Source organism: Lissotriton helveticus, chromosome 7 (assembly GCF_964261635.1).
Source record: "Lissotriton helveticus chromosome 7, aLisHel1.1, whole genome shotgun sequence".
Taxonomy (NCBI): domain Eukaryota; kingdom Metazoa; phylum Chordata; class Amphibia; order Caudata; family Salamandridae; genus Lissotriton; species Lissotriton helveticus.
The window spans coordinates 473,782,711-473,809,288 of record NC_136068.1 but is presented as its reverse complement, the minus strand read 5'-3'; the positions used below and the strand labels follow the sequence as shown (position 1 = coordinate 473,809,288).

Genomic DNA, 26,578 nt, shown 5'->3' with positions numbered 1-26,578 from the left:
CAAGCACAGCATATATCTGGTTATAACGGTGGACACTCCGTACCTCTCTTAATAACTTTAGTTTAGTTGTAGTGCGTCATTCATGTGTGGGTGTATCACTGTTCACTCAATATTAAGCAAAGCACCTAAAGTCATCCCATATGTCATCAAATACGTCCCATGTGAAGTGATAGATAATCAAATTATTTAGCTTCTTCATTTTCCTTTTCTAGTACTCATTTGCACTGTAGGGTGAAAGGTAAATTAATTAAGCAGTAGCCCTTGTAACAGAGTATTCTCAGTGCCACCCGTAATAGAAAAGTAATAGCTTCACCACCCGCATGTACTGGACGGGTACAGTAACGCAAGTCTGTCTCACTCATCATGGTGTGCAACTGTTTTTCTCGGGTGCAAGTTCACTGTGCTGCCATTCTGCCGGCTTGCATAAGATAACGTACCAATTTTCCTAAACAAGAGAGAAGAAGAAGAATAAGACTGGTGTACTGTCATAGTCGACTGTAATGGAAGTCCATAGTGGTCGTAGAATTTGTTCATTAAACTACCACTAATGTTAGAGCAAGGATGCAGAAGTGGGAGGTTACATAGATACTGTCCTCAATAGTTATGTACTGTGCTTTCAATTTGCTACTTGTACTGTGACCCAACTTTCGGCTCAATCACTTTGTGTTATTAATGCTAAGGAGCATTGGTTACAGACTATGTCTTTCTTTCTTCATATAGTTGCTCCTTCCAAATCAACATCACGGAGGGAGCAGGCGCGAATGGCCCGGCAACGGAGGCTGGATGCCACTGTCGCCGAATATCGGCGGCTGGTGGCCCTGGAGGAGGAGGAGGACACGCAGTCGACCGGTGCAACAACAACATCCTCGACTGGGACCGCTGCATCCTACTCCGTGACCCCACGGGACGCCAGCATGCGCAGTGCTCCAGCGGGACCGAGCCGGGCTAACAAAGACAACCGCCACCGCCAAGCAACAGAAAGACCAGCTGCCCCCCACAGGAGCTGCAAGGCACGCCAACGCCGCCTAGGAGTCCGAATGTCCTACCTGGAGCAGGAGGTCCAGAACTATAAGAACTTGGTAGAGGGCCTCCGCTTCGAGCTTGCCACCCTCCGCAAGGAGTATGATGCCCATGCCGCAAAATGCACCAGGTCCAGCACCCTCCAGTAGTGGAGTGTCCCTTGCCCTTTTTTTATAGACTTTTGGGGGGTGGGATTTGGGAGTTGGGATCGTTTTGGGACTTTTCAAAGACAATCGTTGGGGTTAGGGTGGGTCTTGAGGGAGATTATTTTGTTAGGGCTACATAAATATACATTTTTAAGCTTTATCTGACCATACCTGTTTTTTACTGCTTTTCAGTCTGGTGGGTGGGGGACGGGGGTGTAACAGTAAGTTTGTTTTCCTGAACAGTCGTAGGACTTTAGTAGTACTACCGTCAATCTCTCGTCTAGTCCTAAATAATACTCCATTATACTACCTCCCACCAAACGCTTATCTTACCTGTAATTTGTGTTAGAAATTAGGGCTAGGCCCAGGGCTGGCTCCACGTGAAATGGGGATTAACGTTGGCAATCCTGGGCGGGTGAAATTTCCTCATTGCGGTGGTACTAGTGGTGTGACACAGTGGCAGTTGCATGCCTATGGAAAAAAAGAAAACGAAACCTGGTTTGTCCTTACTGTAGCATTACAACGGTTACGGTACCATCGAGAATATAGCAGGTGACAGTACACTAGAACAGTGCCATAATGTAGCCTAACAAATGGTAAAGTATTTGCTTGCAAGTATAACTAGTACTTGCGTTGAATTTATTTGACATTGGCTCCTACTACTAGAAGATATAGTACTGAAGCTGAGTAAGTCTAGAAGATATCCTCGTATTCCTTCACCAGCCTGTTGCTATGACCTTATCCTCCCTAGCAAGTGTATGGAATTATTGATGTAATTTTAGTCAGACATCAAGCAAAACAACACAGCCCGGGGGAAGAGGGTTTGGGTTTGGAAAATGGATGGGAATGGGGGTTTCTTTTTGGGTAGGTTTTGTTGAGAGAAGAAAAAAAAAGCACAGCATGGACAAACAATAATTGAAGATAAAGAGAATCTTTGGGTACAAACTAAAGCTAAGCACATGCAGTCACACTCATAGAATAAAACAATGGATACTGTATCTGTATTGCGTATGTTGTTGGAGTTGTCCTGTTGAATTTGGTAAGTAAGTTGCATGCAGCAAACAATTCCTCTTATTGGCGGCACTCCTCCATTCCAGCTGACGCTTCGTCCATCAATGTTGGTGACCACTGACAGAAGACACCCTGTCCACTGCCTGCCTGGCGGATGTTGACTGAAACCCGGCCTGTAATTATTGAACGGAAAACAGGAAGTGCTATTACAATACCACTGATAAATAAATGAAAGGTATGTACGCTGTGTGGTGCAAAAAGTGACACTTTGATTTCCCTAATAGACAGTACAATATTTTTGAAATTGCGTGCTCTGTCTGAGTCACCTTTTTAAGGATAAATAAGTATGGCCAAAATATTATAGCGGATCTTTCCCCTCAAGGTAGGTGTACTGTAAACTGTGTTTTAGAACAAAATTTGACCTTCCCAGCAATGTTCCCACCAAGACCCTTACTAAAGCCAGTCGCAAAAATGTAGAAGACCCCCAATCAGATCTCCAAAAACGATGCCTAGCAGAAAAATGGTGACAAAACGTACTTTGAAAGTAACAGTAGGCCCAAATACAGACCGTGGATTGTATTCAAACCACTTGCAAGCAAGCAAAAGTATCCATAGCCAGCATCGCTCCAACAGTGCTCTAAAATCCCAGAACTGCGTTGCAATAGAACCCCCCGAAACACATGCAATCCTGCTGCTAGGGCGAACCCTAACGAACCCTAACTTACAAAAAGTGCCAAAACTGGTGTTTCCTTATGGATTTTGTCCAAAACACTTCTATCCGGTATTAGGCCTTCCCAGGAATGCCCCAGGCAAGACCCGCCAACCCACCTGCAAAAAACCACCCGACAACACCCCCAAACAGCGAAAAAGCTAAATCTCATACTTACAATATCTTTCGGCCTTCGGTCCAAACGCGGCGCTGTGCAGCTAGGTCATCATCAATCATCATAACTCCTGTTTTCCACCACGGATTTCCTGAAAAGCAAATGCAATCAAGATTAGACTGTCGCAGCAGTGCTTCGACAGAGACCCCGGCCGCAACCCACCCACGAACAGCAGGAAGCCCCCCAAAACGCTACATTGAGCAAGATGTCAGAAGAAATAGCAAAAAAAAGGCTGTTCCTTAAGGATTTTGTCCAAAACACTTCTATCCGGTATTAGGCCTTCCCAGGAATGCCCCAGGCAAGACCCGCCAACCCACCTGCAAAAAACCACCCGACAACACCCCCAAACAGCGAAAAAGCTAAATCTCATACTTACAATATCTCTCGGCCTTCGGTCCAAACGCGGCGCTGTGCAGCTAGGTCATCATCAATCATCATAACTCCTGTTTTCCACCACGGATTTCCTGAAAAGCAAATGCAATCAAGATTAGACTGTCGCAGCAGTGCTTCGACAGAGACCCCGGCCGCAACCCACCCACGAACAGCAGGAAGCCCCCCAAAACGCTACATTGAGCAAGATGTCAGAAGAAATAGCAAAAAAAGGCTGTTCCTTAAGGATTTTGTCCAAAACACTTCTATCCGGTATTAGACCTTCCCAGGAATGCCCCAGGCAAGACCCGCCAACCCACCTGCAAAAAACCACCCGACAACACCCCCAAACAGCGAAAAAGCTAAATCTCATACTTACAATATCTCTCGGCCTTCGGTCCAAACGCGGCGCTGTGCAGCTAGGTCATCATCAATCATCATAACTCCTGTTTTCCACCACGGATTTCCTGAAAAGCAAATGCAATCAAGATTAGACTGTCGCAGCAGTGCTTCGACAGAGACCCCGGCCGCAACCCACCCACAAACAGCAGGAAGCCCCCCAAAACGCTACATTGAGCAAGATGTCAGAAGAAATAGCAAAAAAAGGCTGTTCCTTAAGGATTTTGTCCAAAACACTTCTATCCGGTATTAGACCTTCCCAGGAATGCCCCAGGCAAGACCCGCCAACCCACCTGCAAAAAACCACCCGACAACACCCCCAAACAGCGAAAATGCTAAATCTCATACTTACAATATCTCTCGGCCTTCGGTCCAAACGCGGCGCTGTGCAGCTAGGTCATCATCATCAATCATCATAACTCCTGTTTTCCACCACGGATTTCCTGAAAAGAAAATGCAATCAAGATTAGACTGTCACAGCAGTGCTCCCAGACACCAAAAATCACCCACAAACACCCGGAACCCCGCCAAAGAGCACCTCAAAGGCAAGCAAGTCAGCAAAAACGGCTAGAAATGTCCACCTCATATTTGGTCCAAAACACTTTTGTCCATTATTAGAGCTTCACAGCAATGGGCCCAAATCCGTCAACTCACCCGCAAAGAAGTACAACACCCCCACAAGTGCTGAGTCTTTCTTCATTGGGCGTAATCCAGCACTCTGCTTTGAGGGAAATCGCAGTCTGGAGGAGGAGGATAGAGGAGCATGTTCTTCAGAACTTGTGAACCTGAGGAATGTAGACTGCGGCACCTTCAAATCAATAAGCAAACAAGTGAAGACAGTTCTGCTGATGGTCTTGTTTTTGGGATTAGGTGATTAAAGTTTGAATTAAATTAACTGTGCAAAACAAAGAAAGAGAGACACACAGGAATAAAAGTGAATAAGGACGAAAAAGAAAGTTCTTTATTCATTGTCTCATTTTCAGGGCTCGGTGTCAGGGAATAAGAAGAAGATTTCGTCATCATACTCTGCGAATTCAGGCAGGATGAGGTCAGTGCCACCGAACAGAGAACAAATCCCCTCATCTACGTTGCCGTCCTCCTCGTCTTCATGCGGCGTGCTTTCTCGTACTTTGTAATCTGGTGGTATGAGGTGCTGATTCATCTTGATCATTGTCAGCCGCTCCACATTTTTGGGCGAGAGGCAGCTCCGTTTGGGAGTTACAATGCCACCAGCAGCACTGAAAACACGTTCAGAAGACACACTTGCGAGTGGGCAAGACAAATAGTTTATAGCCAGGTTGGAGAGCTGTGGCCACAATTGTTTTTTGCCATGCCAATACTGCAATGGCTCATCATTAAGAAAGACCTCTGTTGAGTCATTCATATAGTCCTGCACCATCGACTCAAGGTCATCAATGCTTCCTCCACTTTGCTTACTTTTTGCTGTGCCTTTGACATTTTTTCGAGAACCATACCCAAGCAAACTTAGCCAATCCTCCTCAGCAGCCACTGTTAGTGTTGTGTGTGGTGCAGATGATCCAGTTGCCGGTGTCTTTAACGGCTGAGAGGTCACTTGTGCCCCAGCCACAGGTGCAGAAGTGGATTCTTGTGACTGGGGATGGCCTGCTGATGCTGATGTACTGGCTTCTCCTTCAATAACCTGCCGTTCTTTTTCAAACCTCTTGGCTGACCAGGCTAACCAATGTTTGTACTTTTGAACATCTGCATCAGCAAAAGGAAAGAATGCTTCGCCTGCCAGCGCCTTTTTGTAGCGTGGATCCAGAATAGTAGCACAAATGTAATGCTGATCTGACTTGATCTTTTGAAGACGTTCATCACCACGTAGGCGCTCTAATAATTTCTCAGACAAAATAAAATGGTCTTTTTTTTGTACATCTTTTTGAAACTCAGAAGACACCGCCATCAGTTGGTGCTCCAGCATGCACAACAATGGGATAGCTTTTCCCAAATTACAGTCCTCCTGGCTGACTGTACGCGTGAAGAACTCAAAAGGACGAAGCATGTCTGTCAGGCTTTTAACTATGTCCCATTGCGCCGCAGCCATCCGCAGGTCCTCCTTCTGAGTTGTACCCTCTGTTAAGAAATAGTGATCGAGTACCGTATACTGCTCATACAGACGCTCAAGCATGTAGAAGGTTGAGTTCCAACGTGTTGCCACCTCCTGGATGAGTGCTTTCACTGGTATTCGACTTTGAAGTAGCAGCCTCCTCAGATGCTTCCGGGCCTTAAAAGAATGGCTGAAATGGTTGCACATTTTGCGGCAGGTGGCCATTACCGCGAACGCTGCACTGTCTCTATCACTCAAGAATTTTTGAACTACCAGGTTGATACAGTGCGCCAAACACGGCACTCTAACATAGTCACCCAGCGACATGGCCTTAACTATATTGGCGCCATTATCCGTGGAAACATAACCAATCTTGCGTTTTATTGGAGATAGCATTTTCAAGACCTTTTTGTCAAACTCGTCCAAAATGTTTTGGGATGTGTGACTTTTCTCCAAGCCAAACATGGCTAGTGTTGCATGTTTCCGAGCAGCTTTGAAAACTTTGTCCGGGTCAACACCTGCGTTTAGCTTTGCTTTAACACCTGAAAAAGAGACCCAGTGTGCAGTGATGCACATGTAATCAGCGCCTGCGCCACTGGTCCACATGTCTGTTGTCAGATGTATTGTGTGAACAGCACTCTTCTGCAAAGCTGCCCCAATCGCCTCCAGCACATCTTCATGTAGTGCTGGGACCGCAACTCTGGCAAAATAGAACCGGCTAGGAACCTTCCATTTAGGGCAGAGCGTTGCCACTAATTCTAGAAAACCTACCGCTTCTACAAGAGAAAAAGGGAGAAGGTCCACAGCTAGCATTTTAGCCAGCTTAGTGTTATACAGACGCGTCAGTGGGTGGTTGCGTTCATATGGCACGTCTGAAGTAAGCATTGTTCTAATGTTGCCCTGGACCAAGCATTTACGGGCTGATAATGACTTCGTTGACCCAATTTTGCTCGCTGGTGAACTTTTGTGCGTTGGTGTCTCACTCGCTCCAACACTCTTAGGGGCCGATAAGGATGGCGTCCGTCCGCCATCCCAGAGGTGGAGGGACCGTCCGCATGGGCTGCGGCGGTCCCTCCGTGCAAATTAGGATGTGACCGCCACCCTGGCGGTCACATCCTGGATATTTAACATTGCGGCGGGTGCTGCTTCAAGCAGCACCCGCCGCAATGTTAAAAGTGCATGTTTTACATTTACATGCACAAAGCGGCAGGCACCGCGCGGTGCCTGCCGCTTTGTGCATGTAAATACTGGGGGGTACCATAGGTACCCCCCATGTGCAACCCCCACCCGCCTACACCCTGGGGGCCCGCAACGGGCCCCCAAAATCAAAAGTACACATGCTTTTCCACGGCGGAAAAACCGCCGCGGAAAAGCATGTTTACTAATGCATCCTAATTTGGCTGGCGGTGTCTGATAGACACTGCCAGCCAAATGAGAGCTTTTCCGCCCGCGTTGTAATCCGACCGCGGCGGAAAAGCAGCGGACAGAAACCAAGACCCACCAGCCATCGTAATGCGGCGGTGGGTCTTTGGTGACTCCGCAGAGGATTTTCCGCCTCCTCCGGGCCGGCGGTGGCTTCCGCCGGCCCGGAGGAGGCGGAAAATCCTCCATCCTAATCGGCCCCTTAGTGTGCCTCACATTGGGTGTGCTGCTGACAGGGGTACTGGGTGTAAGGGAAGTGTTTGACACGTCTTCTTCCTCCTCGTCATCATCAGATGCAACATCAACGTTTCCTTGAATTCGGCCTTTCTTGATCGCATCTAGGTGCGCAAACCATTGGACAGTGTGCTGTCTCCTAAGATGACCTCTCTGGCCTCCGGTACCATAGTTGGTACCTGGCTTACCACGACTAATTGCAAGCTTACAAAGGGTACAAATGGCAAACTTTGGTTTTTTTTGACAAACAGTAAAGAAGTCCCAAACTGGGGACTTGAAGTGTCTGTGGGACCTGGAGGAGGCGGTGATACTGGTGGTGGTGGTCATGAAGCTAATGCCAGATGAAGTGGAGGATCTGGATTGCCCAACTTTTGTACGTTGTGCACTTTCACCGCCACTAATTAAGGTCGAGGTGGATGGAGGTCTCTTCTTGCCAGAAAGAAATATGGAAGCGGGACGAGTTGGTGTACTACTTAACTCCAATGATTGTGGTGTTTCCACTGCCTCCTCATCGACAACATCATCATCATCATCACGCTCAGCAGCTCTTCGGGCTAGGGTCAAAATGTCTGTTTGCTGCATGCCCGCTGGGGCTGCAGTGACCTTTATGATGACTGGGTCGTCGTTGGCAGAGTCTTCATCAGCAGCAGTATCCGCCACTTCTTGTTGAGCCTCATCACACTCCATAACTCCGAGACTTTGGACGAGCTTCCTTTCACGCTTAACTACCTTTGTCGGATCAGGGTGTGCCTCACTCTCAGACGGCAGTGGTGCTGGTTCCCAAGTTTGATCCGTATCATCAGAAGGAGGTGTGCTTGAAGAAGATGTAGACACCACCCTTGATCTCTTCCTTGCTAGGGGTGTGGAAGACAATGAAGGATCATCAGGAGGAGTGGCTTCCTCAAATGATACCTCGCCTTGATTGTCGATTTCCTGATGTGCCCCTACTTCGGGAGGGACAACTATTGTGGGCACTTGTGACCCTCCATGCACCTCTGCTTGCGCATCTCCTTGCGCTGCCTCTCCTTCCACATGTACTTGGGCTTGTACTTGCACATGTGATTGTTGTTGCGGCTGTGGTTGTTCAACACTCGTCAGATGAGCTACAACAACCTGTGTTGATTGAGGGACATTGCTGCTGCTTTCTTGCGATGAGCCAACATCACTGGTCGATGGTGATTGAACAACTATACTGGCTGCCTCTGCAGCACTCAAGGGCTTGGACTTAAGTTGGCGTGGTGGTGGTGGTGGCACTGAGCCCAATGGAGCGGGGGTGCTGCTGCCAGCTTGGTCCCCAGCAGATCCCGCTGCTGCTGCAGGCATACTTTTTTTTTTACCACCAAAAAAAGGGGCGGGCGGCACACCAGTCTCCTTGGTAACTTGCTTCTTCTGCTCCTTACTGGCACCTTTCTTGCTAGAGGAGCTACGGGTTACTTTTTTTGGGGCCATCTTCTTCAGAGCAGGTCAGAACAGCAGGCAGCAGTTGCACGAGTTGCAGAGTTGTCTGTGTCCAGACGTGACGTCGCGTGACGTTATGCTGCACACACACACCGCTGCAGGACTTCTTCCTGGCACTGGTGGTTCTCTTGAGTCTTGTGCACCTAAAAGCAATGGAAGACAGAGGAACATCAGTTCAGTTATACACCCCAAAAAATCGACAAAACACAGAAAAATGAGCACAATCCCATGCCATCCATGATGTTTACATTGAAGACACCCCACAGAAAGACTAGGGACATGCAAGTATGCAACACTCACTACCCCTGGGCATAATGGATGAAAAGTAGGCAAAATAAGTGCAGGCCTCAGACACTGCCTCTCCTCAAAATGGCCCCTTACACCCCAAGCACATGTTGCCTGTACCAGCCAGCAGCACTCAAGATGGCCACCACCACCACCACCCACATGGCCAGTCCACATCAACAGTACACCCCAAAAAACACAGAAAAACAGCCAGAAATCACCACAATCCAATGCCATCCATGATGTTTACATTAAAGAGAGTGAGACCACACTACAGGCACACTCAGTCCATGCACCACTACCCCTGGGCAAAGGGCCCCACCAGCAGCCCCAAAAAAACGACAAAAAACAATAAAATCAGCACAATCCCAGCCCATCCATGGCCTCAATGGTGTTTAAATTCAAGAAGACACCCCTCAGAAACACTAGGCCCATGCAACACTCACTACCCCTGGGCATAATGGATGAAAAGTAGGCAAAATAAGTGCAGGCCTCAGACACTGCCTCTCCTCAAAATGGCCCCTTACACCCCAAGCACATGTTGCCTGTACCAGCCAGCAGCACTCAAGATGGCCACCCACCACCACCCACATGGCCAGTCCACATCAACAGTACACCCCAAAAAACACAGAAAAACAGCCACAAATCACCACAATCCAATGCCATCCATGATGTTTACATTAAAGAGAGTGAGACCACACTACAGGCACACTCAGTCCATGCACCACTACTACCCCTTGGCAAAAGGCCCCACCAGCAGACCCAAAAAAACGACAAAAAACAATAAAATCAGCACAATCCCAGCCCATCCATGGCCTCAATGGTGTTTAAATTCAAGAAGACACCCCTCAGAAACACTAGGCCCATGCAACACTCACTACCCCTGGGCATAATGGATGAAAAGTAGGCAAAATAAGTGCAGGCCTCAGACACTGCCTCTCCTCAAAATGGCCCCTTACACCCCAAGCACATGTTGCCTGTACCAGCCAGCACTCAAGATGGCCACCACCACCACCCACATGGCCAGTCCACATCAACAGTACACCCCAAAAAACACAGAAAAACAGCCAAAAATCACCACAATCCAATGCCATCCAGGATGTTTACATTAAAGAGAGTGAGACCACACTACAGGCACACTCAGTCCATGCACCACTACTACCCCTTGGCAAAAGGCCCCACCAGCAGCCCCCAAAAAACGACAAAAAACAATAAAATCAGCACAATCCCAGCCCATCCATGGCCTCAATGGTGTTTAAATTCAAGAAGACACCCCTCAGAAACACTAGGCCCATGCAACACTCACTACCCCTGGGCATAATGGATGAAAAGTAGGCAAAATAAGTGCAGGCCTCAGACACTGCCTCTCCTCAAAATGGCCCCTTACACCCCAAGCACATGTTGCCTGTACCAGCCAGCACTCAAGATGGCCACCACCACCACCCACATGGCCAGTCCACATCAACAGTACACCCCAAAAAACACAGAAAAACAGCCAAAAATCACCACAATCCAATGCCATCCAGGATGTTTACATTAAAGAGAGTGAGACCACACTACAGGCACACTCAGTCCATGCACCACTACCCCTGGGCAAAGGGCCCCACCAGCAGCCCCAAAAAAACGACAAAAAACAATAAAATCAGCACAATCCCAGCCCATCCATGGCCTCAATGGTGTTTAAATTCAAGAAGACACCCCTCAGAAACACTAGGCCCATGCAACACTCACTACCCCTGGGCATAATGGATGAAAAGTAGGCAAAATAAGTGCAGGCCTCAGACACTGCCTCTCCTCAAAATGGCCCCTTACACCCCAAGCACATGTTGCCTGTACCAGCCAGCACTCAAGATGGCCACCACCACCACCCACATGGCCAGTCCACATCAACAGTACACCCCAAAAAACACAGAAAAACAGCCAAAAATCACCACAATCCAATGCCATCCAGGATGTTTACATTAAAGAGAGTGAGACCACACTACAGGCACACTCAGTCCATGCACCACTACCCCTGGGCAAAGGGCCCCACCAGCAGCCCCCAAAAAACGACAAAAAACAATAAAATGAGCACAATCCCAGCCCATCCATGGCCTCAATGATGTTTAAATTCAAGAAGACACCCCTCAGAAACACTAGGCCCATGCAACACTCACTACCCCTGGGCATAATGGATGAAAAGTAGGCAAAATAAGTGCAGGCCTCGGACACTGCCTCTCCTCAAAATGGCCCCTTACACCCCAAGCACATGTTGCCTGTACCAGCCAGCAGCACTCAAGATGGCCACCCACCACCACCCACATGGCCAGTCCACATCAACAGTACACCCCAAAAAACACAGAAAAACAGCCAGAAATCACCACAATCCAATGCCATCCATGATGTTTACATTAAAGAGAGTGAGACCACACTACAGGCACACTCAGTCCATGCACCACTACTACCCCTTGGCAAAAGGCCCCACCAGCAGCCCCAAAAAAATGACAAAAAAAACAATAAAATCAGCACAATCCCAGCCCATCCATGGCCTCAATGGTGTTTAAATTCAAGAAGACACCCCTCAGAAACACTAGGCCCATGCAACACTCACTACCCCTGGGCATAATGGATGAAAAGTAGGCAAAATAAGTGCAGGCCTCAGACACTGCCTCTCCTCAAAATGGCCCCTTACACCCCAAGCACATGTTGCCTGTACCAGCCAGCACTCAAGATGGCCACCACCACCACCCACATGGCCAGTCCACATCAACAGTACACCCCAAAAAACACAGAAAAACAGCCAAAAATCACCACAATCCAATGCCATCCAGGATGTTTACATTAAAGAGAGTGAGACCACACTACAGGCACACTCAGTCCATGCACCACTACCCCTGGGCAAAGGGCCCCACCAGCAGCCCCCAAAAAACGACATAAAACAATAAAATGAGCACAATCCCAGCCCATCCATGTCCTCAATGGTGTTTAAATTCAAGAAGACACCCCTCAGAAACACTAGGCCCATGCAACACTGACTACCCCTGGGCATAATGGATGAAAAGTAGGCAAAATAAGTGCAGGCCTCAGACACTGCCTCTCCTCAAAATGGCCCCTTACACCCCAAGCACATGTTGCCTGTACCAGCCAGCAGCACTCAAGATGGCCACCACCACCACCCACATGGCCAGTCCACATCAACAGTACACCCCCAAAAAACAGAAAAACAGCCAGAAATCACCACAATCCAATGCCATCCATGATGTTTACATTAAAGAGAGTGAGACCACACTACAGGCACACTCAGTCCATGCACCACCACCCCTGGGCAAAAGGCCACACCAGCAGCCCCCAAAAAACGACAAAAAACAATAAAATCAGCACAATCCCAGCCCATCCATGGCCTCAATGGTGTTTAAATTCAACAAAACAGTTGTATCATGCACCCCTAACCAACCCTGGTCCTACTGGATACTGTGGCTACCCACAATATAATTTATTTAATGTTCTGAAAAAGTTCCAAAATTGTACTTGCAGCAACTGTAATGCCCCAAACAAACTTACTTGTGAAAGTTGATTTCTAATCCAAAAGTGATCCAAAGACAGTCAAAAAGGCCTCAAATCCAAATATCCAGCAGCACCCACAAAAAGTAATCCTTCCAGCTCCAGATCCAAATGAAAGTGACCAGGAGATGGACAAAGCACTGGGAGGAGCCTGCTGGACAGGAACAGGAAGTTGGAGACTGTGGGGCACTTCCTTCCCCCCCCCCAAAAATGGACTCCTTGCAAAAAAAAAGGCCATGCAAATGTCAACCTGAGCAGTGATTCTGATAAAAATCATAATTTTCTGAAGGTTTATCCTGTTTGCTGGTGATTTTCTTGTGCAGAATTGCAAAATCTCTATTTCGCGAGTGCGAGATTGTTCCTTTCCGCCGCAACTACGTGTTCGCAATTGCGAACTCTCGCGAGGTGTGCTGTGCAAGGTGGCAAGCCGCGATTACGTATTCGCGGGCGCCAAACTCCCGCGGGATCACGCAGCAAGATCCAAAATTGAGCGGCACTCGCAAAGAAAAACAACTCGGCAAACGCTAAATGACGGAAAGTGAAAGCCGTGCACCACGCCGCGCGCCGCAACCAAGCAAAAAATCCGCCGCGAGCGGATTCACGGATTTTCGACAAATTCGCGAGAGTTCGCGGATTGCGAATTTGCCGAAAATCCGAAAAATCCGCAATCGGAGCGGATTTTACGCCCATGCTTACAATTCAGCGAAGACATCACAGACTTCATCAGCCCACACGCCCTCCCCTCCGCTGACTACATCCTCCTAGGGGACCTCAACTTCCACCTGGAGATCAACAAGGACCGCAACACCACCGCCCTGCTGGAAAACCTCGCCAACCTCGGACTCAAGCAACTGGTCAACACCCCCACCCACTACACCGGCCACACGCTTGATCCCGTCTTCTCATCCAGCAAGCACATCACCTTCAGCCACTCCACCAGACTCCACTGGACCGACGACAGTTGCGTCCACTTCAGCTTCAGAAGAACAACGACCCACCACCACCCACTTCAGATTCCCCACAGAAGCTGAAGTAAGATCACCACCGAGCAGCTCAACACCTCTCTCAGCCAGAACCCACCCGCCAGCGCAACGGACCCCAACGAAGCAGCCCGGAACTTCACGCAGTGGCTGACCGCCTGCGCCGACGACCTCGCACCACTGAAGAACCCTCCCAGCAGACCCAGAAGCAAGAAGGCATCCTGGTTCACCGACGAACTCAAGGACTCCAAGAAGACCTGCCGCACCCTCGAGAAAGCCTGGCTCCTCGACCGGACCACCGACAACATGACCGCCCTCAAACACGGTACCCGCAAGCACCACCAGCTCATCCGCACCACCAAGAAGAAATCCCTGAAGGAACGACTGGACAACAATACCCACGACAGCAAGGAACTCTTCAGCATCGTCAAGGAGTTCTCCAACCCCAGCACTGGCACCAACGACATCACTCCGTCACAAGACCTCTGCGACTCCCTCGCCTCGTTCTTCCACCGCAAGATCGCCGACATCCACAACAGCTTCGGCGCACCACCCACGCACCCAACCGTTGAACCAACGCCCCCCACCGCCACCCTTCGCACCTGGACTACGGTGACCACCGAAGACACAGCCCGCACGATGAACACCATCCACTCCGGATCACCGACCGACCCCTGCCCACACCACGTCTTCAACAAGGCCGACTCCACCATCGCACCCCAACTCCGGAACATCATCAACACCTCCTTCAACACCGCCACCTTCCCGGAGAGCTGGAAGCACGCCGAGCTCAGCGCCCTCCTGAAGAAACCTACAGCGGACCCCACCGACCTCAAAAACTTCCGCCCCATCTCGCTCCTCCCTTTTCCTGCTAAAGTCATCGAGAAGATCGTCAACAGACAGCTGACCGCCTTCTTCGAGACGAACGGATCCCTCGACCCCTCGCAGTCCGGCTTCTGAGCCAACCACAGCACCGAGACCGCCCTCATCGCAGCCACCGACGACATCCGGACCCTGCTCGACAAGGGGGAAACAGTGGCCCTCATCCTCCTGGACCTCTCTGCTGCGTTCGACACTGTCTGCCACCGCACCCTAGTCCAGCGCCTCAGCAACATCGGTATCCAAGAGAAGGCACTGGAGTGGATCACCTCGTTCCTCGTCGGAAGAACACAAAGAGTCCGCCTCCCCCCGTTTCGCTCCGAGGCCACCGAAGTCATCTGCGGCGTCCCGCAAGGATCTTCACTCAGCCCCACCCTCTTCAACGTCTACATGAGGCCTCTCGCAGCCATCGCACGCCAGCACAACCTCAACATCATCTCTTACGCCGACGACACCCAGCTGATCCTCTCCCTCACCAGAGACCCCGACACCGCCAGAACCTGCCTACACGAAGGGATGAAAGACGTCGCCGAGTGGATGAAGGACAGCCGCCTGAAACTGAACTCGGACAAGACGGAAGTCCTCATCCTGGGATCTTCGCCCTCCGCCTGGGACGACTCCTGGTGGCCCCCAGCCTTGGGCACCGCACCCAAGCCAACCGACCGCGCACCCAACCTGGGCTTCATCCTGGACTCCTCCCTCTCCATGACCAGACAAGTCAACGCCGTCTCCTCATCGTGCTTCAACACCCTGCGTATGCTTCGCAAGATCTTCCGCTGGATCCCGACCGAGACCAGGAAGACTGTCACCCAAGCACTCGTCACCAGCCGACTGGACTACGGAAACGCCCTCTACGCCGGAACTACAGCCAAGCTACAGAAAAGACTCCAGCGCATCCAGAACGCCTCCGCCCGACTCATCCTGGATGTCCCCCGACGCAGCCACATCTCCAGCCACCTGAGGAACCTGCACTGGCTCCCCGTCGACAAGAGGATCACGTTCCGGCTCCTCACCCACGCACACAAGTCTCTCCACGACCTGGGCCCCAAGTACCTCAACGACCGCCTGACCTTCTACACGCCCACCCGCCAGCTACGGTCCACCAGCCTCGCCCTTGCAGCCGTACCACGCATCCGAAGAGCCACCGCCGGAGGAAGATCCTTCTCTTACCTTGCTGCCAAGACATGGAACTCTTTCCCCATCCACCTTCGGCTGACCCAGGACCATCTCGCCTTCAGGAAACAACTCAAGACCTGGCTGTTCGAGCAGTAGCATACCCCTTCCCCAAGCGCCTTGAGACCCTCCCGGGTGAGTAGTGCGCTAAACAAATGGTATGATTGATTGATTGATTGATTGGCTCCCTCTTTCTCTGTCTTACTCCCTCTAGCCCCCACTCTCTGTCTAGCTCCCTCTCTCTCTGTCTTACTCCCTCTAGCTCCCTCTGTCTCCCTCTCTCTCTGTCTTACTCCCTCTGCCTCCCTCTCTCTCTGTATTACTCCCTCTAGCTCCCTCTGTCTCCCTCTCTCTCTTACTTCATCTGTCTTCCCTGGATTTGCATAAACAAGAGTGTGAGCAACAGGTGGGACTGTAGTGAAGAGCAAGCTGAAATTTGGAACTGGTTCACTGGAAAACTGAAGACTGTGCAAGATACTGAAAAATAGGAAACCATGCACCCTCAGATGAGCTAGGCTGCTATAGAGTTGCCTTGTGGGCAAAGAAAATTGCAGTCAAGCATTCCAGATCTCCTGCGAGACACTGGCGAGTGTGAACAGCATGAGGAACAAGCTTGCACAGGGAGCGACAGTAAAGGTGAGAGCAGAGGCGAGGCTGCAGTGCAGATTGGTGTCATCCCATGTGTTGGTGTCACCCAGTGCGGTCCGCACCCCCGCACCCCCCTAGTGACGCCACTGGTTAAGAGAGAAATGGAGGAGAAACCTCTAAGAATCACAGGAGACAGCCGCAAAGTTGTTTTATACAACACTAGCAGCCCGTCCCGACGTTGTCCGGGTATGAAATAGAATGTGTGCAATGTGTGTATTCACTGCATTCGGCCCTTTCAGACGCACCCAGTCCAAGGCACACACTACATTCGGCCCTTTGAGACGCACCCAGGCCAAGGCACACACTGCATTCGTCCCCAGTATGTGTGAGACAACGGGCTGTCCCCCAAGGGAGTCGCGGAAATGGTTACTTACCATGCCTCCAGGTGAACGCAGACGCCCAGGTGCGCGATTGGTATCCTATTTTTAGAATGTGTGGCGATTGGTGGCTGCCAATTGCCGCGCACATTGTGTACGCCCTTTGCTCCCTCTCTCTCTGTCTTACTCCCGCTAGCTCCCCCTCTCTGTCTAGCTCCCTCTAGCTCCCTCTCTCTCTGTCTTACTCCCTCTAGCTCCCTCTCTCTCTGTCTTTCTCACTCTAGCTCCCTCGCTCTCTCTGTCTTTCTCACTCTAGCTCTCTCTCTCTCTCTCTGTCTTACTCCCTCTAGCTCCCTCTCTCTCTCTGTCTTACTCTCTCTAGCTCCCTCTCTCTCTGTTACTCCTTCTTGCTCCCTCTCTCTATGTCTTGCTCTCTCTGGCTCCCTCTCTCTGTCTTACTCCCTCTAGCTCCCTCTCTCTATGTCTTACTTCCGCTAGCTCCCTCTCTCTATGTCTTGCTCCCTCTGGCTCCCTCTTTCTCTGTCTTACTCCCTCTAGCCCCCACTCTCTGTCTAGCTCCCTCTCTCTCTGTCTTACTCCCTCTAGCTCCCTCTGTCTCCCTCTCTCTCAGTCTTACTCCCTCTATCTCCCTCTCTCTCTGTATTACTCCCTCTAGCTCCCTCTGTCTCCCTCTCTCTCTTACTCCATCTGTCTTCCCTGGATTTGCATAAACAAGAGTGCGAGCAACAGGTAGGACTGTAGTGAAGAGCAAGCTGAAATTTGGAACTGGTTCACTGGAAAACTGAAGACTGTGCAAGATACTGAAAAATAGGAAACCATGCACCCTCAGATGAGCTAGGCTGCTATAGAGTTGCCTTGTGAGCAAAGAAAATTGCAGTCAAGCATTGCAGATCTCCTGCGAGACACTGGCGAGTGTGAACAGCATGAGGAACAAGCTTGCACAGGGAGCGACAGTAAAGGTGAGAGCAGAGGGGAGGCTGCAGTGCAGATTGGTGTCACCCCATGTGTTGGTGTCACCTGGTGCGGTCCGCACCCCCCGCATCCCCCTAGTGACGCCACTGGTTAAGAGAGAAATGGAGGAGAAACCTCTAAGAATCACAGGAGACAGCCGCAAAGTTGTTTTATAGAACACTAGCAGCCCGTCCCGACGTTGTGTGGGTATGAAATAGAATGTGTGCAATGTGTGTATTCACTGCATTTGGCCCTTTCAGACGCACCCAGTCCAAGGCACACACTACATTCGGCCCTTTGAGACACACCCAGGCCCAGGCACACACTGCATTCGTCCCCAGTATGTGTGAGACAACAGGCAGTCCCCCAAGGGAGTCGCGGAAACGGTTACTTACCATGCCTCCAGGTGAACGCAGACGCCCAGGTGCGCGATTGGTATCCTATTTTTAGAATGTGTGGCGATTGGTGGCTGACAATTGCCGCGCACATTGTGTACGCCCCTTGCTCCCTCTCTCTCTGTCTTACTCCCGCTAGCTCCCCCTCTCTGTCTAGCTCCCTCTAGCTCCCTCTCTCTCTGTCTTACTCCCTCTAGCTCCCTCTGTCTCTGTCTTTCTCACTCTAGCTCCCTCGCTCTCTCTGTCTTTCTCACTCTAGCTCTCTCTCTCTCTCTCTGTCTTACTCTCTCTAGCTCCCTCTCTCTCTGTTACTCCCTCTTGCTCCCTCTCTCTATGTCTTGCTCTCTCTGGCTCCCTCTCTCTGTCTTACTCCCTCTAGCTCCCTCTCTCTATGTCTTACTTCCGCTAGCTCCCTCTCTCAATGTCTTGCTCCCTCTTTCTCTGTCTTACTCCCTCTAGCCCCCACTCTCTGTCTAGCTCCCTCTCTCTCTGTCTTACTCCCTCTAGCTCCCTCTGTCTCCCTCTCTCTCTGTCTTACTCCCTCTATCTCCCTCTCTCTATGTATTACTCCCTCTAGCTCCCTCTGTCTCCCTCTCTCTCTTACTCCATCTGTCTTCCCTGGATTTGCATAAACAAGAGTGCGAGCAACAAGTGGGACTGTAGTGAAGAGCAAGCTGAAATTTGGAACTGGTTCACTGGAAAACTGAAAACTGTGCAAGATACTGAAAAATAGGAAACCATGCACCCTCAGATGAGCTAGGCTGCTATAGAGTTGCCTTGTGAGCAAAGAAAATTGCAGTCAAGCATTGCAGATCTCCTGCAAGACACTGGCGAGTGTGAGCAGCATGAGGAACAAGCTTGCACAGGGAGCGACAGTAAAGGTGATAGCAGAGGCGAGGCTGCAGTGCAGATTGGTGTCATCCCATGTGTTGGTGTCACCCAGTGCGGTCCGCACCCCCGCACCCCCCTAGTGACGCCACTGGTTAAGAGAGAAATGGAGGAGAAACCTCTAAGAATCACAGGAGACAGCCGCAAAGTTGTTTTATACAACACTAGCAGCCCGTCCCGAAGTTGTCCGGGTATGAAATAGAATGTGTGCAATGTGTGTATTCACTGCATTCGGCCCTTTCAGACGCACCCAGTCCAAGGCACACACTACATTCGGCCCTTTGAGACGCACCCAGGCCAAGGCACACACTGCATTCGTCCCCTGTATGTGTGAGACAACGGGCAGTCCCCCAAGGGAGTCGCGGAAACGGTTACTTACCATGCCTCCAGGTGAACGCAGACGCCCAGGTGCGAGATTGGTATCCTATTTTTAGAATGTGTGGCGATTGGTGGCTGCCGATTGCCGCGCACATTGTGTACGCCCCTTGCTCCCTCTCTCTCTGTCTTACTCCCGCTAGCTCCCCCTCTCTGTCTAGCTCCCTCTAGCTCCCTCTCTCTCTGTCTTACTCCCTCTAGCTTCCTCTGTCTCTGTCTTTCTCACTCTAGCTCCCTCGCTCTCTCTGTCTTTCTCACTCTAGCTCTCTCTCTCTCTCTGTCTTACTCCCTCTAGCTCCCTCTCTCTCTCTGTCTTACTCTCTCTAGCTCCCTCTCTCTCTGTTACTCCCTCTTGCTCCCTCTCTCTATGTCTTGCTCTCTCTGGCTCCCTCTCTCTGTCTTACTCCCTCTAGCTCCCTCTCTCTATGTCTTACTTCCGCTAGCTCCCTCTCTCTATGTCTTGCTCCCTCTTTCTCTGTCTTACTCCCTCTAGCCCCCACTCTCTGTCTAGCTCCCTCTCTCTCTGTCTTACTCCCTCTAGCTCCCTCTGTCTCCCTCTCTCTCTGTCTTACTCCCTCTATCTCCCTCTCTCTCTGTATTACTCCCTCTAGCTCCCTCTGTCTCCCTCTCTCTCTTACTCCATCTGTCTTCCCTGGATTTGCATAAACAAGAGTGCGAGCCACAGGTGGGACTGTAGTGAAGAGCAAGCTGAAATTTGGAACTGGTTCACTGGAAAACTGAAAACTGTGCAAGATACTGAAAAATAGGAAACCATGCACCCTCAGATGAGCTAGGCTGCTATAGAGTTGCCTTGTGAGCAAAGAAAATTGCAGTCAAGCATTGCAGATCTCCTGCGAGACACTGGCGAGTGTGAACAGCATGAGGAACAAGCTTGCACAGGGAGCGACAGTAAAGGTGATAGCAGAGGCGAGGCTGCAGTGCAGATTGGTGTCATCCCATGTGTTGGTGTCACCCAGTGCGGTCCGCACCCCCGCACCCCCCTAGTGACGCCACTGGTTAAGAGAGCAATGGAGGAGAAACCTCTAAGAATCACAGGAGACAGCCGCAAAGTTGTTTTATACAACACTAGCAGCCCGTCCCGAAGTTGTCCGGGTATGAAATAGAATGTGTGCAATGTGTGTATTCACTGCATTCGGCCCTTTCAGACGCACCCAGTCCAAGGCACACACTACATTCGGCCCTTTGAGACGCACCCAGGCCAAGGCACACACTGCATTCGTCCCCTGTATGTGTGAGACAACGGGCAGTCCCCCAAGGGAGTCGCGGAAACGGTTACTTACCATGCCTCCAGGTGAACGCAGACGCCCAGGTGCGCGATTGGTATCCTATTTTTAGAATGTGTGGCGATTGGTGGCTGCCGATTGCCGCGCACATTGTGTACGCCCCTTGCTCCCTCTCTCTCTGTCTTACTCCCGCTAGCTCCCCCTCTCTGTCTAGCTCCCTCTAGCTCCCTCTCTCTCTGTCTTACTCCCTCTAGCTCCCTCTCTCTCTGTCTTTCTCACTCTAGCTCCCTCGCTCTCTCTGTCTTTCTCACTCTAGCTCTCTCTCTCCCTCTGTCTTACTCCCTCTAGCTCCCTCTCTCTCTCTGTCTTACTCTCTCTAGCTCCCTCTCTCTCTGTTACTCCCTCTTGCTCCCTCTCTCTATGTCTTGCTCTCTCTGGCTCCCTCTCTCTGTCTTACTCCCTCTAGCTCCCTCTCTCTATGTCTTACTTCCGCTAGCTCCCTCTCTCTATGTCTTGCTCCCTCTGGCTCCCTCTTTCTCTGTCTTACTCCCTCTAGCCCCCACTCTTTGTCTAGCTCCCTCTCTCTCTGTCTTACTCCCTCTAGCTCCCTCTGTCTCCCTCTCTCTCTGTCTTACTCCCTCTATCTCCCTCTCTCTCTGTATTACTCCCTCTAGCTCCCTCTGTCTCCCTCTCTCTCTTACTCCATCTGTACTCCATCTGTCTTCCCTGGATTTGCATAAACAAGAGTGCGAGCAACAGGTGGGACTGTAGTGAAGAGCAAGCTGAAATTTGGAACTGGTTCACTGGAAAACTGAAGACTGTGCAAGATACTGAAAAATAGGAAACCATGCACCCTCAGATGAGCTAGGCTGCTATAGAGTTGCCTTGTGAGCAAAGAAAATTGCAGTCAAGCATTGCAGATCTCCTGCAAGACACTGGCGAGTGTGAACAGCATGAGGAACAAGCTTGCACAGGGAGCGACAGTAAAGGTGAGAGCAGAGGTGAGGCTGCAGTGCAGATTGGTGTCACCCCATGTGTTGGTGTCACCTGGTGCGGTCAGCACCCCCCGCATCCCCCTAGTGACGCCACTGGTTAAGAGAGAAATGGAGGAGAAACCTCTAAGAATCACAGGAGACAGCCGCAAAGTTGTTTTATAGAACACTAGCAGCCCGTCCTGACGTTGTCCGGGTATGAAATAGAATGTGTGCAATGTGTGTATTCACTGCATTTGGCCCTTTCAGACGCACCCAGTCCAAGGCACACACTACATTCTGCCCTTTGAGACACACCCAGGCCCAGGCACACACTGCATTCGTCCCCAGTATGTGTGAGACAACGGGCAGTCCCCCAAGGGAGTCGCGCAAACGGTTACTTACCACGCCTCCAGGTGAACACAGACGCCCAGGTGCGCGATTGGTATCCTATTTTTAGAATGTGTGTCGATTGGTGGCTGCCGATTGCCGCGCACATTGTGTACGCCCCTTGCTCCCGTGCAATCCGCAATTGCCTTGCCCACTGTCGTTTGTGACGCCCATTGATGCGGCGCAATTGCGTAATTGGCGCGTCTCCAGCTGAACGCAGACGCCCATTGAACGCTCTTGCTCCCATGCATTTTTTTTTCGCTGTGTGTAAATTAATTTATGCACACAGTTGAGTGACAGCAGTAATTTCCCCCCAGACACGCTCATTCGTGTGTGGTCTCGCTTGGGGCCCGGCGCAAGCTGCGAATGTGAGCCTTGTATTATTTTTCCGATATGATTATTTTGTATGTACGACCCACATGGCATGAAGGGGGGAACGTATCACACGCCCCCAGCATTTGTCACGCCCCCAGAAGACGCCCACAGCACACGATATGATTATTTTGTATGTACGAACCACATGGCATGAAGAGCGGAATGTAGCACACGCCCTCAGCGTTTGTAAAGGCCCCAGCACACGCCCACAGCACACAATATGATTATTTTGTATGTACAACCCACATGGCATGAAGGGCGGAACGTAGCACACGCCCCCTGCGTTTGTCATGCCGCCAGCGTTTGTCACGCCCCCAGGACACACCAACAGCACAACGCAGACACGCCCACAAGGGACTACTTTGCTGGCACGGTTCTTTTACCTTTTAAATGTATATGGTGGGCGTCTGCATAGCCTATGTCCTTCTGCTGCAACTGCCCTTTCCAATGCTGTATTGGGTGTTGCGATTGGTGCTGTGGTTACTGAGATTACCCGCCTCAAAGGTTTGGGCTGTCTCTTTATAATATTAGTATGAATATGGATGTCAAGGCAGTGTCTCACAGTTGAAATTGACAGCATTCCCACGCCTAACAACTAAACTCTCAATTCTATCGAGTTAATTTCTGGCTTTAAAGTATTATACTAATTGCCTGTGTGCAGGACTTAGCTATTAATAGTGCAGCAGCTACAGTATCACCAAGGCCCATGGGTGTGAAGGGCCACTTCACACAAATTTGTAGCTGATTTGTTTATAACAAACTTGGGAATGTGGGCTCCCTGATTGCATAATAGCCCATTGCATCAGTCTACGCCCCCTGCTGTGTGTCACACTCTATCAAGGGTGCATAAGTAACAAATGTAACATTTTATTTCAACCCATTTCATGAAATCCCCCTACTCCTGTGGTTATGTCTGCAACACCGTAGCAGCGCAGCCCTGATATTTATGGTCAGGCCTGGTCAGACCAAAACCAAACTGCGTCATGCAGAGAGCCTGGTTATGTTCTGATGGGTGGTTGTGTGAGGAAGAGCAACATAAGTGTCAGGTAAGCCTCGATCTCCAGAAAAAAAGGAGAGTTGAGATTAAAGAGAGAGGAGAAGAGGCGGGGGCAATGGAAGGCGCAGAGTTATCTAAAAGTAAAAGGAAAGGATGAAGGATGGAAATCTTTGGAGAGGAGCTGTGAGAACGAAAAGATGAAAAACTGCAAAAGGGTAGAAAAATGTATTGCGAAGAGCAGAGATTTGCCAAAAACAGAAACAAGGACTGGACAAGGAGAAAAGAAGGAAAAAGGCTTGAGTGGAGAAAACAGGGAGAAGTGGCCTGAGAGGAGGTAAAGAAAGGAGAAGAGCAGAGGCAAGGCGGAGGCCAAAGGAAAGAAAAATGAAGGGAGGGAGAAGGATGGAGGTGTGACATTTGGCTGGACCTCGTGGGGAGGCCGCTATACTGGAGAAATGATGGTCACATAGCCAGCGTTACAGTGGTTGCCAAATGGACCATGAGCATACACTCTGCATTTATTTATCCCTTTGGGCCGTGCCCGGCCCTCTTGTTGTGCAGTAGTAGCATTGTATCGTAGAGGCACTCTACTCCCCTCCTAACTTTTACTAACATGAAACATTAACTGGTCAATCATTTGATTGAAACATGACATACGTGATCTCTCAGTCTCTGACTAGGTGCAGGAGTGGGCCAGAGACCATACCTCTGGCTGCGCCTCTCTCTCCCTGGCTCCTGGCTGATCCATCATCCATGCAGCAGAGTGCATCTGTCCGGGTTCGGTGCGGTCACCCCCACAGGCTCAGGTCTGGCTGTTGAAGTGTCCATGTGGGGACCAGGAACGTCTGCCTCTGTTGCATAGGTCTCGTCAGCTGCATGTTGGCCGTCTTCTTGCTCGTTCACCATGGATCTGACTTGTTTGAACAAGGATATGTTTCTTGATACTGTGGTGTGGCCACGTGAGCCATTACCATTGTCCCTTGGATGTTGGTGATTTTCCACACTTACTTTTCGAAAGGGGGTGCGTAACTTCCATCCTGGATGTTGATCCTTCAGGATCACCTTGTCTCCAACGGTGATGTCTGAAATGACAGCCTTTCGATCTTTACTGGCTTTGTCGTTTGTGGCTTGCAGTTTCGCTTGAGTGACTTGCATGTCTATTTCCGCTGGGCTCCAGCTAAGCCTTGCTGAGGTTATGTCTCCAGCACATCTTCTCATTAACAGGTCACTTGAGGCACCCCATGTGGTACTGTGTGGTTTTTGTTGGTAGGCTCTCAAGAATCAGTGTAGCCAGCACTCTGCATCTTCTCCGCGCTTTACTCTGATCCTGAGTGCTCTATTCAGGGTGTGCATGAACCACTCTACCTCGCTGTTAGACTGAGGCCACTCTAGGGTTATCTTCCGATGCCTTACATGCAAACTTTGTAGGTCAGTTTGGAACTCTTGTCCCTTAAAGTGGGGTCCCATTTTCTGTTTTTATTTCTTCAGGGATCCCTAGCATTGCAAATACCTTTTTTAGTACTGGCTTGGCATGCCCAAATGCTGTGGATCGTACTAGATCTACACTGGGGTATTTGGTGTGACTGTCTTTCCTGCGGTAAGCCTGTCATCGGGGAAACTGCCAAGTCCATGCTAACACATGACCAGGGTGTTGTGCAGCCTTCTTCAGTGATCACTGGTGCAGTTGGCGGTTCCCCACCTGTGATGGCACAGGAGTGACAGTTGCAGATTCATTAGGAGCCACACCTTGTCTCTTAGGCTAGCCGTCGGCTTTGCAATCCCTTGGTGTCCCTGGTGTGCCAATTCCACAACTCTAGCCCATAAGCTCTGTGGCATCACTATTTGGTGCCCTTATACCAGGAGTCCTGTACACTTGTGCTGAGTTCATCATGCACTCTCCACAGTTGCTTCATTGTTGTTTGTTCGTTGGTGGTGAGGGCTCTTGCATCATCTAGGAAATGTTGCCACTGTCATTTGCGCAGTGACCAGGTTGGGAATGAAACATCCACAGTATTTTTCCATACCCAGAAAGCTTCTCGCTTCCGATGCATTTAGCGGTACAGCTGCTGTTCTGATGGCATCTATTTTTTTGGGTCAACTAGCAGACCATCACTGGAGAACCGAAAGTCAAAGAACTTTACTGACTTGGTGTAAAAGGAGCATTTTTGTCAGTGGACGGTTAGTCCACAGTTTACCAATCTCAGCAGCATGGCTCTCAACCTCACCAACTTATCTTCCAGGGTGTCTGAATAGATCAGAATGTCATCACTCACAATCAGCATGCCAATTAGTCCTGACAGGGTCTCTCGCATGACGTCCTGAATGACTTCTGTGGCAGACGAGATCTCTTAATTGAAGCATCTTTACCTGAAAAGGCCAATGTGCGCTGAGAAGGTGGTGATGTACTTGTTTGCCATGTTCTGTTCAAGCTGGTTGTAGCTGGCATTCAGGTCTAGTTTGGAGAACCAGCGAGCTCCGTTGAGGTCCTCCACTATTTCATCAATGTTGGAGGTGGTCTGATGGCTTCCGGTTGCTTGGGCTTGGGAGCTATGACCAGGGGTGAAACCCATGGGGTGGGTCCTGTTAATTACTAAATCACCTCTAGCTGGTTGAGCTGGTCTAGCTCCTTTTCCACTAGTTGGCACAGATGAAACTTCACTCTTGTGCCGGAGTGCAGTGGGTTGGATGATTTTGTCGATATAAAGTTTATATTCAGGGCTTTGAAGCACCCCGGCCCTCGGAACAGTTGTGGGAATTCCTTGAGGATGCATGCTGCATGCAAGTCATGTACTTGACGGGAAAAGAATACCAGCCCATGGTCTTCCACCCTGCGACATCCGAGGAGGTTGCCGGTGTTGCCTCTGGTTACGTGGAAACTGGCCCACCCCATATGACCTTCACTTTCTATTTTCACATCTACTACTCCTCTCAGGGACAGTGGTTCCATTCTTCCATATATGTAGATTCTGGCCTTGTTAGGTGTCAGTTTTGGACATGGTGACGGCTTTCAGAATTGGATAGTGTCCATGACATTCACTTATGCACCCAGGTTATACGAGAGAGGTGATCACTGCTCCTCCGATGTGTACTTTTCACATTGGTGGTGCTCTTCTTCGGTGATTCTCCCTGCCTGCAAAG

General features: G+C 50.2%; 1 protein-coding gene across 2 annotated transcripts in view; it reads right to left on the bottom strand.

Moving 5' to 3' along the window:
- The window catches only part of LOC144768631 (uncharacterized), a 1,076,067-nt gene that overhangs the window by 42,406 nt on the left and 1,007,083 nt on the right, over positions 1 to 26,578 (bottom strand). The window lies entirely within an intron of this gene.